The sequence below is a fragment of the Rhinolophus hipposideros genome, assembly GCF_964194185.1.
Source record: "Rhinolophus hipposideros genome assembly, chromosome: 2".
NCBI classification, from domain to species: Eukaryota; Metazoa; Chordata; class Mammalia; order Chiroptera; family Rhinolophidae; genus Rhinolophus; species Rhinolophus hipposideros.
In genome coordinates, this window is record NC_138048.1 from 42,363,960 (window position 1) to 42,378,445 (window position 14,486).

At 31.8% G+C, this 14,486-nt stretch overlaps 1 protein-coding gene across 25 annotated transcripts in view; it reads right to left on the bottom strand.

Annotated features, from left to right (window-relative positions):
* Positions 1-14,486, bottom strand: part of ZBTB20 (zinc finger and BTB domain containing 20) — a 755,798-nt gene that overhangs the window by 645,876 nt on the left and 95,436 nt on the right. For 14 of the 25 annotated variants that reach the window (XM_081027932.1, XM_081027908.1, XM_081027921.1 and 11 more), the window contains exon 2: positions 7,491-7,681. The exons of the other annotated variants lie outside the window; for them this stretch is intronic. The gene's annotated coding sequence lies outside the window, so the exon portion shown is untranslated. The remainder of the gene's footprint in view (positions 1-7,490; positions 7,682-14,486) is intronic. 25 annotated transcript variants of the gene reach the window in all.

A 14,486-nucleotide genomic window follows, 5' to 3' on the forward strand; every position in this document is an offset into this window, starting at 1 on the left:
ATCAGAAACAAATATCTCTTGCCAAAAATTCAGAGAAATCTTCCATGAAAATGGTAAGTAAACAAAATCTCACTCCGAAATCATACTATAAATGTGTCCTTTAGTTCAAGATATATTATGCCCTTTAAAATAGAGCAAAAGGAAAATTGGCTCTGTTCTGTGTGAGAAGAATACACAGAACATTCATGTCTGAACAAAGAAAGGAATGGCACCCAAGGAAGAGGACTGTGGCAAATGAAAGGCCCTCTTTGTTTTTTTGTCTTTCCTTTATTCATGTATAAAACTGAAAAACAAAAATGAAGCACAAACCTTATGTTTATTACACTACACAGAAACTTGTTTCTGAAAGTTACTGTCAAATCTTGCCAGAAAGCCCGAAATACTTTCTTCTAATGAAATCTATATACCCTGCTTCCTGAAAGGAGAGGGAAAGGGAGACGGAGAGAGTAAATATAAGATCACAGAATACTTCCATATAATGGAGTGTCCAATACTACATATATAGAGATTATAAGTAAGGCATGTTTTTAGTCAATTGAAACCATGGTAACTTATGCTGGATATATGAATATAAATATAAAAATATAAATATATATACATACATAAATATATATATATATATATATATATATATATATATATATATATATATATATCCCTCCACACTCTTTTCAGGACACAATATACATGTTTTCAAGGCAGCTGACATATGCTGAGTTTCAGTTTTAACTAATAGGAAATAGCACAGAGTTCAGTTTGCTTGCTGGCCAAGTAGAGACTGAATCCATGAACATATTCAACCCTCAAGTTCTCATGACAGTAGAGACCCAAATTCTGTAGACATCCCACGTATTAGGTTGGTGCAAAAGTAACTGTGGTTTACAAGTTTTAAAATAATTGAAAAAAGCGCAATTACTGTTGCACCAACATAATACTAGAACTGGATGCTTAAAAACTATTGGAGATCCTTGCCTTCATCATTTTTTTTAATTAAAGTTTATTAGGGTGACAATTGTTAGTAAAGTTACATAGATTTCAGGTGTACAATTCTGTAATACACTATCTATATCTCACATTGTGTGTTCACCACCCAGAGTCAGTTCTCTTTCCATCATCATATGTTAGACCCCTTTTACCCTCTTCTAGAGCCCCCCCGCACCCTTACCCTCTGGTAACCACTAAACTATTATCTATGTCTCTGAGTTTTTGTTCCTTCATTTGTTTGTCTTGTTCTTTTGTTGTTTTCAGTTTTATATACCATGTATCAGTGAAATCATATTGTTCTCTACTTTTTCTGCCTGACTTATTTCACTTAGCATTATAATCTCAAGATCCATCCATGTTGTCACAAATGTTCCTATATCATCTTTTCTGACCGCCAAATAGTATCCCATTGTATATATATACCACAATTTCTTTATCCATTCATCTATCGAAGGACATTTTGGTTGTTTCCATGACTTGGCCATCGCAAATAAAGTTGCAATGAACACTGGAGCTCACATGTCTTTATGGATAAATGTTTTCAGATTTTTTGCGTAGATACCCAGGAGAGGGATTGCTGGGTCATATGGTAATTCTATCCTTAAGTTTCTGAGGAACCTCCACACTGCCTTCCATAGCGGCTGCACCAGTCTGCATTCCCACCAACAGTGTATGAGGGTTCCTTTTTCTCCACAGCCTCTCCAACACTTGTTACTATTTGTCTTGTTGATGATAGCCATTCTGACTGGGGTGAGGTGATATCTCATTGTGGTTTTTATTTGCATTTATCTGATGATTAGTGACGTTGAGCATTTTTTCATCTTAACAGCAGCATTATTTTTAAAATGACCATAATCCTAGATAAAAATCACAGATCTTAAAAACTTTACACATAAGCTTAATTCTTTGGCTAGGTCAATACAACAATGAAGAAATAATACTGATATGTTTTCTAGAGGTTTCTTTTCTTTAATCTATATTGATTTGCAAATGGTTTGTTTCTACTATTGAAAGGAGAAATTTAAACCATCTAGTTGTTCACAATAAGTAAAGTTTACTAGGTATTTATCTTTAACACCATTAGACAGAACATATACAAAAGGAGGAAAAAACACCTTTTATCTGATGGTAGAAAATGCTTCTCACCAACAAACCCAAACTTGGGTGACCTTTCACGACATGGCATTTTCAATAACTCTTTTCTCTTTGTACTTCTTTCCTTTCTAATTTTTCTTTTCTCTCACTTCATTTCTTTGTACTTCCTCCAAATTATATACCTTTTCCGTTTCTCCCTTTTCTTTCTCTCCTTCCTGATTTTTACATTACACAGAGGAGAAAAAAATATGCTAAAATAAAGCAAATATTCTTCACAATCAGACTATTAGTAAACAGTACTTCCAAGCATTGTTAGTTCAATCATTCAAGTTCAGTTAGAATCTTAATGATGATTCTGAGTTATAGCTCCTTTCTGAATCAAATATTAAATGACAAGTAGTTTGGAGATGAACGTATTACATTATTTTTAAAGAAAACTAGTCATTTGATATCTACATCCTATTTCTGAACTACGCTGCACAATCTAATTTGTAGTACACAGAAAGTTTTCTGTAGCTCTCCATTTCCAGCAGGACTAAATCAGAGGGCTACTGTTGACAGAAGGCAAAGTTGGTAAAGGTAAAAAAATGGATCTGGTAGTGTTTGTCTTCAGACTCTCTCTTTTTCTTCCTTGTAAAAAACCTAGATTCCCCTGTTTTACTTTAGTCATTCAATAATATTTACTATAGCCTAACTATTTGTCTGAAATTATAGTAGGTGCTATTGATAACAAGATGAATTAGGCCGTCTCTGACATGGGAAAGTTTACAACCCAGATGGAGAGGTAGGAATGTAACTGTAATATAATTTGATAAGGCCCTTAATGTAAGTAAGAACAGATTGCTAGCCTCATTATGCATCTGGCTACTCAAATCCTCTAATTTATTCCTTGGATTTTCCCTGTACTTGCAACCAACCTCTTTAAACTCCTCATTAAAACTTCCCTGTCAGTTAAAGCCCATTTTACCTCAAGGCACACCTCTTGGACTGCTGTTTTGGGAAACAATCTTACAAATTAATTCACCCTAGATATTAGAAGAGTAAAGCATGTACATCACATCTCTCTTGCATTTGAATAAGTCACTCTATTTGAGAAGAACTGGTTGCTAATGATGGGGATTTCAAGAACTGTATAGTAAGCTGTTAGGAGAGATATTTTAGTAAGAACTTCCTCAAACACTTCTGTCACAACAGTGAGAGGTTAACTCTTCCACATAAAATTTCCATTTATATGCCTTGACGTTATTATTTTGAAAACAATACAGCATGCTACATATTTATTCACTTAGGAAATACAACTTAATCTTATACAATTTAATCAACTGCTACTATTACTAGTAGTAGTTACTATTAGTAACTACAGTTACTAAAATAGGGATTAGATTGATTTAAAATTATAAAATTTTATCTTATTCTTTGATATTATTGTGAAGATTTACCTCAGATACACAAAATAGCCCAGGATTATTTTCTAATTGGAAATCCAGGATTCCCACAATAGTAAAACAAAATCAGACAGAGTTAAATATTTCAAGAATAATGATTCATGGAATCACATAATCCAAGCTACACCTACTGAGGAAAACAGAGATTATTTAATATAATGTCTATAAGAAAAAATAACTTAATATCTACGGATTTAGGTTTCCTCCCTATAAAACAAAAAGCTTAAATCAGAATAAACTCTATGGTTGCTTCAAAGGCTTGATGTATATGTGAATAGTCTACAAAAATATTTTCCAAATCTCCTATGACATGAAATTTTACAGATTCTGTAATATTATAAAGAGATTGCATAAATAATAGGAACCTCTTTTATATTTGCGTCCCCAGTACTAACAGAATTTGTAATCTAAAGTATGTGACTTAATAAAATATAGCTGGATAGACTGAAGATTAGATACATAGAAAACACGTTGATGTAAATGAATGTTGCAAAGTCGGGGGTGTATCTATCTGAAAACATATAATGAAAGAAAAGGAAGACCAAGAAATGAGCATTTTTATAGATTTCAAGGCTCTATGGATAGTTAATATATCACTAACATTCAGTTTTTTTTGGGGGGGGAGGGGAAGGCAAGAAATATAAAAATGGAGAAAATGGAAGGTCCATTCTGACCAGGATTATTTATGACATTTCCTCTCACTCACTTTCTGCATGTTCATTGTATTTTGCTTACTATCTATTCCAATTTACTCCTGGTAGTTTGTAATCATTTCACCTACAACATACAAATGCCTCACTTCAATTATACAAATCCCAGATCTCATCTTACCAACGTTTTCTGAAAATTAGTTGTTCTTCGGCTAACATCTCTAAAACTCAATTTCCTTATCTATAGAACTATACCTGCATTACAGAGTTATTGTAGGTAATCAGGTGCACTAATTGTAGATAATCACGTTGTAGATAATCAGGTGCACTCAGTGCATGTCATTGTTTCATTTATTTATCGTCCAACTCACTATCATTATCCTTGTAAGAAGGACAATCCCTCAACTTGTATACTTTTCTTTTTTTTTAAGTTTATTGGGGTGACAATTGTTAGTAAAGTTACATAGGTTTCAGGTGTACAATTCTGTAATACATCATCTTATACTTGATTTTTAGAATCTAAAATCTCTAGAACTTTCCTCTATCGATTATCACTCTTTTTATCTTCAATGTCTTCTCTACTGACTCCTTACTTTTCAGAACATGTGAATCACTCTCCTCATAATACAAATCTCCCTGACCCTGTGCCTCCCTTTAGAAACAACTCCCTCTCCTCCTCTCATCTGTGCTCATTGAATAAATAAACAACAAAATTCAAAGGATTTACTTTTTGATATGAAAAACATACGTGGGCTTTTAAAAAGGAAAATAGAAGAAAAAGCAACAATAAACATAGCAAAAAACAAACCAAAAAAAAAAAAAACAAAATACCACCTGTTGTTAAATATAGGCACTTCTTTCCAGGTATAATATTTAGATAGCTATTAGATTGGTGCAAAGGTAAGTGTGGTTTTTGCAATTATTTTTAACCTTTTAAACCGCAATTACTTTTGCAGGAACCTAATACATACAACTGAATTGAACTCATCATCTAAAGTTTTAAATCCCAACACTTCAAACTAACAAATCAATGTCAAGTATCTCCAAAACAAAATTTAATTTAATAAAATCCCTATCAGAAGAGCAATGAAATTGAAGGCTGGACAGGAAAGGGGGATGATTAAATTATTTTAAAGTTCTTATAGAAGATTAACTGGAAAAGAATAGTCAATAATCTTTTCAAATGAAAAATAATAAAAGGAAACTCTCATTAACAGGTTTAAACGGTATTGTAAAAGCCACAATATTTAAAATAGCATAATACAAGTAAAGAATAAAGAAACTGATAGAACTGAAGGGAAAAAAATAAAGGCTGGAAATCAAATAGAAAGGCATGAAACAAACCCATTTGTAAATTAAGTATTTAGCATATGATAAATAATGCATTTCAAATCAACAGGGAAAACAGAGATTTTTCAATTGATGGTGCTGGGACAACTGGTTAAATATTTAGAACAGAGTAAATTTAGAGCCTATCTCACACTGTATATCAAAATAAAATTCCAGATGGTTTAAAGAGTTTTATGTAAACAATGAAACCACAAAAAAAACTAGAAGCAAATATAGGAGAATTTCTAATCCAAGTTGAATTTCTTTCTAAACATAAAAGCAAAGGCAGACGCCATAAAGAAAAATATAATAGATTTTTTTAAAAATAGTAGATTGGAACACATAAAAACAAAATGAAATGATCTATATAACAAATGTAAACAAAATTAAAAGACAATCAATACAGAAAAATTACTTGAAACATACAGGATACCATGCAGCACTTTAAAATTTTTTTCTATGGAAAATAATTAAGGACTTCAGAAAAGTAATCAACATACACTGTGAAATGAGGAAAGCATTACAAAACAGTATATATTTTATAATCCTAACTTTGTAAAATATATGCATGTTTGGGTATAATGGCTTCCACACACACCACATTGTGATCTCCATGCTTTATTTAAATAATTTTTATTTTAATATTTAAAATATTTAAATATTTAAAATTATTTAAATAATTTTTTTTATTTTACAATACATACAGTATTTAACATACAATATTATATTAGTTTCAGGTATACAACATAGTGATTAGACATTTATATACCTTATAAAGTGATCATCCCAGTAAATCTAGTTCCCATCTGACGCCATACATTGTTATTACAATATGATTGACTATATTCCTCATGCTATATTTTACACCCCCGTGGCTATTCTGTAACTACCGATTTGTACTTCTTAATCCCTCCTGCCTTTTCACCTATCCCTCTAACACCCCTCCCATCTGGCAACCATTGAAATGTTCTGTGTAGCTATGAGTTTATTTCTATTTTGTTCATTTATTTTGTTTTTTGCATTCCACATATAGTGAGATCATATGGAACTTGTCTTTCTCTGCCAGACTTATTTCACTTAGCATAATACCCTCTAGGTCCATTAATGTTGTTGCAGATGGCAAGATTTTGTGTGTTTTTTTATAGCTGTAATATTCCATTGTATGTATGTATCACTTCTTTATCCCTTCATCTACTGATGGACACTCAGATTGCTTCCATATCTAAGCTACTGTACATAGTGCTGCAATGAATATATGAATGCATGTATTTTTTCAAATTACTGTTTTGGATTGCTTCAGATAAGTACCCACCAGAAGTGCAATCACTAGGTCCTTCTTTGTCTCTTATTATAGCCTTTGTTTTAAAGTCTATTTTGTCTGATATAAGTATTGCTACCCCACCTTGTTTTGTTTGTTTCCATTTTCATGGATCATTTTTTTCCATCTCTTTACTTTCAATCTGTGTGTATCCTTCATTCTGAAGTGAGTCTCTTGTAGGCAGCATATGTAATGGTCTTGCTTTCTTATCCATTCAGCTACCCTATGTCTTTTGATTGGAGCATTTAATCCATTCACATTTAAATTGTTGATGGGTATGTGGTTATTGCCATCTTATTATTTGTATTTTTGTCTTTTTTTCTTTTTGTCTTAAAGAAGTCCCTCTAAGATTCCTAATAATACTGGTTCGGTGGTGATAAACTCCTTTAGTTTCTTCTCTGGGAGTAATCTCCAGGCTTTTACTCATGCAGTACTCTGACCAAAGAGATCTTTACTCTCTCGTTGTCAAGTCATCTAGTATTTATTTTTCGAGGATTACTTCAGACATCAAGAAATTTTGCCTGAATTACCAGGCTGTAACAAATAGGTGCCCTTCCTTTGTTTGCTCATAGCACAATGTGGCACACCATCAGTGTTATATAATATTAACACACATACGAGGACTGACAATTAAGTTCACAAACTCAACCTAGAAAAAGCGCTACATACCTCACTGCTGAATATCACTGTAGTCACTTTCGAAGCACTCCCCTTGGGAAGCTATGCACTGATGCCAGCGCCTGGTCCACCCTTTAAAGGAATTTTGGAACTCTTTCTGGAATGGCCATCAGAGCTGTCGTTGTATTACCATTGATGTCCTGAATGTCATCCAAATATCTTCCTTTGAATATTTCCTTTATCTTTGGGTAAAGAAAGAAGTCATTAGGGGCCAGATCAGGTGAGTAGGGAGGGAGTTCCAATACTATTATTTGTTTACTGGCTAAAAACTCCCTCACAGACCATGCTGTGTGAGCTAGTGCATTGTTGTGATGCAAGGACCGTGAATTGTTGGTGAAAAGTTCAGGTGGTCTAACTTTTTCACGCAACTTTTTCAGCACTTCCAAATAGTAAACTTGATTACCTCCTTGTCCAGTTGATACAAATTCATAATGAATAATTCTTCTAATCTCAAAAAAGGTTAGTGACAAGTTCACGAAATTAATTGGATATATTACATATATATGTATATTTATACACACACACATATCATTCCACTCCTATTATTAAAGTTCCTCAAGAGAATAAAAACCGTATTTACTTCTCTCTGCATCCCCAGTAGCTATTACTCTATCTATTATATAGCACACATTTAAAAAAATATTAGTTTGAATTATTGCTGAAATGTCTTCTAACCAGGATTATTCCAAAATGAAGCTAATACAGAGCCAAACAGTATAAGAAGGCTGAAAGAAAGAAAAAATAAAAGACAAAGCTACTTAATGAGAATTGATTCTGTACTCCTTTCCAAGACATACCAAAAGCTTCCTTCATGGCACAACTCAATGATTTACTCTAGAGTACCCCAGGTATATATTGATCTTCTGAAAAGTCTAAAGACCTATACCAAGTACAGACTTTGCCCCACAACTTATCACTTGAAGTTTGTTGTTATTATTTCTCATTTATGAATCTTTTCTTTCTCAACAGATGTTGAGCTCTGTTATAAGTAGAGAATATTACTTATTCTAGTTAGGTATCCTATAATGTGTTTGGCTAAACAGCTTAGTAATTTAATAAAAATTCAATATATACTTATTTTATTTATAGATTTGAGTAATTTTCTGTAGTTTTATACACATAGTTCTCTTCATAATTCTCCTAGGACAGGAAGAGTCAACTCCAATTTCCTCTTTCTCGATCACCATCCAGAATGGTAGATATATACTGAGTTTTATAGAAATGTTTTCTTAACTTTCATGAATTAGTAGATGTAAGTAGCCTCTCTTTTCTGAAAGAGTATATGAGGATATTTAAATGAGCTCATCTCTCTACAATTAATAGAATAAACTTCATTAATGAGTATTCAATAGAACTTCTTGAGCTAAAGTGTGAGAGGTGCTACTACTATGGATTTTCTTGTTAGTCAAAACAGTTTTCTACATATAGCTTAGTATATACAATGTTCAAAAACACACAAACCTATTTACAGCTAATTTCAATTTACTACCACATTGCTTGATATATTCCAAAGTTTTCCAATAAGCTATCTGACCTCCTATAGACTGAAAATAAAATCATTAGATTTAAATTATTTAATGCCAAGCAAAAAGTGATCTTTTTCTCCTTCTTATGTCTTTGTTTCACGAGACTATTATCAGACATTCCAAGCAAACAACTAAAAACAAAAAATTATATGGTGTAGTTAATTGAAAAAATGCTTTTGCTGCACACAGAAATTGACACTAAGTGCTGTATTAGCAGGAAATCAGTGATTTTCAATTGACATTGCACAGGAAATCGTTTAGTGTCAATTGATATTAAATGGGCAAAATTGTACTGAATTAGTAGAAAATGATTTGGTGGAAAGAAATGTGCTTCCATTAGGTGACTCGATATTAAGTGGGCTCAAATGTAATAAGTTTTAGAGGTCACTAGTCAACAAAAATTAGGGCATGCTATCCAACCCTGAGTACATCAGACTGGTTGCTTTTAACATATTTATCAAAAGATAAGTTAGTGTCATATAATCAAGAAAAAATTGTCTCCCCATGAGCTTTCAAGGGAAGTGGGAAAATTCAAATTGTTTAAATGAGCTAAGTTAACCAGTGGTAAGAGTCACTTACTTTTTACCATGTGATGGTCCCAATTGATAGATAGATAGATAGATAGATAGATAGATAGATAGATAGATAGATAGATAGATAGATAAGATAGATTTTTATATGAAATAAAAGGTAAAATAAACTGTTTTATATAATACAATCCAGATTTAGTTCTCATTATAAAATGGCCTTGAAAGTAAGCACACAATAAATTACTGGTTAAATGAGTTATATCATTGGATATTATAAAGAAATCACTTCACAGATCTTTAAGGAACCTACTCTTTTAAACCTGAATAACGGGGAAAGGAAAATGTGTAGATACAGGAGATATGAGGAAAGGAAAAAGGCAGGAGAAGATACATTATACAGTCCCTACAAGGGAACAAATTGCATAAAATATTTTAGATATTTACTGAGGGTAGAAATGAGGATGTTTAAAGTATAGAAAACTATAAAAATCATTTGTTATTAGTAATACAAAAAACAATTAGGGAGTAATAGACTTATATAGAACAGGCTACTCAATCTAAACAGATTATATATTTTCTCAAGTGCATATGGTACATTTTCCAGGATAGACTATATGGTAGGCCACAAATTAAGTCTTGATATATTTTAAAAGTCAAATACCATACAAAGCATCTTCTCTAACCACAACAGGATAAAATTAGAAATCAACAACATTCACAAATTTGTGGAAATTAAACAATATACTTTTAAACAACCAATGGATCAAAAAAGAAATCAAAGGGAAACTGAAAATTACTTAGGGATAAATGAAAATGAAAACATATCAAAAGCTAAAAGAGAATTTATAGCTACAAATGCTTATATCAAAAAACAAGAAAAATCTCAAATTAACAGCCTAACTTTACAACTTAAGGAACTTGAAATAGAAGAACAAACTAAACCTAAAGTTAGCAGAAGAAAGAAAATAATAAAGATTAGAGAAAGGTAAATGAAATAGAGAATAGAAAAATAATAGAGAAAATCAATAAAAAGAAAAATGTGTTCTTCAAAAAAAATCAACGAAATTCATGAATCTTTAAATAGATGGACTAAGAATAAAAGAAAGACACAAATTACTAAAACCATACTTCAAAGTGGGGACATTACTAAGGATTCCACAGAAATGAAAAGAATTATAGCACAGTACTATGAGCAACAGTATGCCAATAAATGGATAACTTAGATAAAAAGGACAAGTTTCTAGAAACAAAACCTACCAGGACTAACCATGAAGAAATAGAAATATGAATAGACTGTAATTAGTAAGGAGATTAAATCAGCAATCAAAAATCTCCCATCAAAGAAAATCCTTGGATCTGATGGCTTCACTGGTGAATTCTACCAAACATTTAAAGAACATCAACCCTTCTCAAAATTTTCCAAAAGGACTGAAGACAAGGGAACACACTAGCTCATTCTATGAAACCAGCATTACTAATACCAAAGCCAGACAATGACACCACAAGAAAACTGCAGATCAGTATCTCTTATGAACATTGATGCAAAAATTCTTAACAAAATACTAGTAACCCAAATTCAGCAGTATATTAAAAGGATTATACACCATAACCAAATAAGATATATTCTTGGAATACAAGGGTGGTTTGATATATGAAAATCAATTGATGTAATACACCATATTAACAGAACAAGGTGGGGGGAGATAGAAAACATGAGCATCTCAGTTGATTTAGAAAAGGCATTTGATAAAATTCAACCCCCTTCCATGATTAAAAAGAAAAAACTCAACAAATTAGGAATACAAGAAAACTACCTACACATAATAAAAGCCATATATGAAAAACTCACAGTGAATATCATACTCAATTGTGAAAGACTGAGAGTTTTTCCTTTAATATTAGGAATAAGCAATGATGCCTATTTTCACCACTTCTATTTAACATATTACTGTAAATCCTCGCTATAGCAAGTCGGCAAGAAAAATAAATAACAATATCTAAATTGGAAAGAAAGAAGTAAAATCACCTGTCTGCAGATGATATGATCTGATATGTAGAAAACCCTAAAGATTCCACAAAAAAACTGTTAGAACTAATAAATGAATTCAGCAAAGTAACAAGATACAAAGTCAACCAACAAAAAATAATTTCATTTCTACATGCTAACAAAAAACAATCCAAAGAGAAATTAAGACTACAATTCCATTTACCATAAAATGCTTAGAAATTAACTAAGAAGGTAAATTTCTTGTACAATGAAAACTACAAAACATTTCAGAAAGAAATAAAGAAGATGCAAATAAATGGAAAGAATTCCATGTTCGTGGATTGGAATACTTAATATTGCTTAAATGTCAATATTCTCCAAAGTGATCTACCTATTTAAAGCAATCCTTACCAAAATCCCAATTATGTTTTTTGCAGAAATAGAAAAACCTATTCTAAATTTCACATGGTATCTCAAAGGCCCTCAAATAGTCAAAACAATCCTGAAAAAGGACAAAGCAGCAGGACTGATACCTCCTGATTTCAAAACTTACTAAAAAAAACTGCAGTATTCAAATCAGTGTAGTAGTGGCATAAAGACAGAGCAATGAAATATACTAGAGAATCAAAAAAAAAATCCTTGTATATATGATCAAATGATTTCAACAAGGATGCCAAGATCATTCAATAGGGAAAAGACAGTCTTTTCAACAAATGATCCCAGGAAAACTAGATATTCATATACAAAAGAATAAAGTTGGACACACACACAAAAATTGACTCAAAATGAATCCATGCCCTAAATTCAAGACCTAAAACTATTAAAATCTTAGAAGGTAACATAAGGTGAAAACTTCACAACAGTGGATTTAGCAACTATTTCTTGTATATGATACCAAAGGCAACAAAAGAAAACGTAGACAAATTGGGTTTTATGAAAATTCTTAAAATGCGTGCATTAAAAGACACTATCAACAGAGTAAAAAAAAAAAAAAAACACAGAATGAGAGAAAATATTTGCAAATCATATACCTAATAAGGGTATCTGGAACATATAGAAAGCACTTAAAACTCAACAACAACAAAAACAAACAAACAAAACACCTGATTCAAAAATTGGCAAAGGACTTAAATAGATATTTCTCAGAATATCTACATATGGCCAATAAACACATGAAAAGATACTCAACAGCACTAGTCGCTAGAGAAATGCAAATCAAAACTATGGTGAGGTATCACCTCACACCCATTAAGATGGCTACTATGAAAAAAACACAAGTGTTGGAAAGAATGTGGAGAAACTAGAACCACTGTACTCTACTGATGGGAATATAAAATGTTATAGTCACTGTGGAAAATAGTATGGCACTTCCTCAAAAAATTAATAATAGAATTACCATATAATCCAGCAATTCTACTTCTGGGTATTTACTTAAAAAAGGGAAAGGGCCTCAAAAAGATATTTGTACACCCATATTCATAGTAGCATTGTTCACAACGGCTAAAACACAGAAGCAACCCAACTGTCCATGAATGGATGGATAAGCAAAATGTGATATACACATACAACGCAATATTATTCAGCTTCAAAAATGGAAGGAAATTCTCACATATGCTACATATTGAACCTTGAGACTATTATGCTAAGTGAAATAAGCCAAACACAAAAAAAGAAATACTGCACGGTATTTAGTTAATTAGGGTAATCAAAATCATAGAAACAAAAAGTAAAATGGTAGTTTCCAGGTGCTGGAGAGAGGACAATGGGAAGTTACTGCTTAATGGGTACAGGGTTTCAGTTTTTCAAGATGAAAAGAGTTCTGGAGATGAATGGTGGTGATGGTTGCACAACATTAGTGCCACTTAAAAAATGGTAAATATGGGGATTTTATCACAATTTTTAAAAATCAGGGGGAAATGGTAATAAAGCTTTATAATTTTTTATTTGTCCTTTCCCCACCAAACATGAAAAAAACAAAAGAAATTTATGGAAAACTCACCTGATAAGCATTGGGCTTAAGATAAAGTAATGGTTTTCTTTTCCTAAATGGGCTGAGAAAATGAAAAACAAAAAATCCTCTGGAAGAACTCTTAAGCCCTCAGAGAACTTTAATGAATACACAAAAACGTAAACTAAGAACATTCCCTAAAATTAGCGTGAAGCAAAATAAAACTCAGTTTTATTCTTGAACAAAGTTTACAATGAAACTAGATCTACACTGAGGACAATCTTTAAGGAACAGGGGAATTACTGATTTAAATGGATGACACAGAGAAATTTGATTGGATAGTAATATATAGTTATGATAATTACTGAGCTCTATTTTGAAATAGCATAAATGGGTTGAAAATCATAATCAAATAATTAACTCAGTTATCCTAACTATAGAAAACTTAGGTATGTTCAAACAATGAAGTTTTACACAGATGCCACTACCACCTCCATAGGCATACATTAAAAAGTTATAGTCAATGTATTAATATAAAAAGAAATAAGCAGCTTTTCAGGGTTAAACTTCCAATCTAAAGTCTATGATAAATGTCACAGGTTCAATGAGCTACAAGGAAAATTCACATAAGCTTTAAGGTGGGTTAACCAGTATATACTAAGCCAAAATGCGCATAAGAGCAAGGTGAGTACTATCATAGACATCCTACATTCTGAAGGTACTCACAAACTCAGATAACAATCTTCAATAACAAAATGTGTCCCTTGTGTACATCATAGCACCATAACACACTATAAGAGTAAATACAACACAAGAAGAAACCAGATTTGGCTATACAGGTTTTATAATCAAAATGGAAAATTAGAAAAATGACAAATAAATATATGGAAACACAACCAGTCACATCAGTAATTATATTGCACACACTGATTCAGTAAATTATTAAATATTCAAGAAAGAAAGACATGAAAATAACATTCATTACTTGTTCATTGG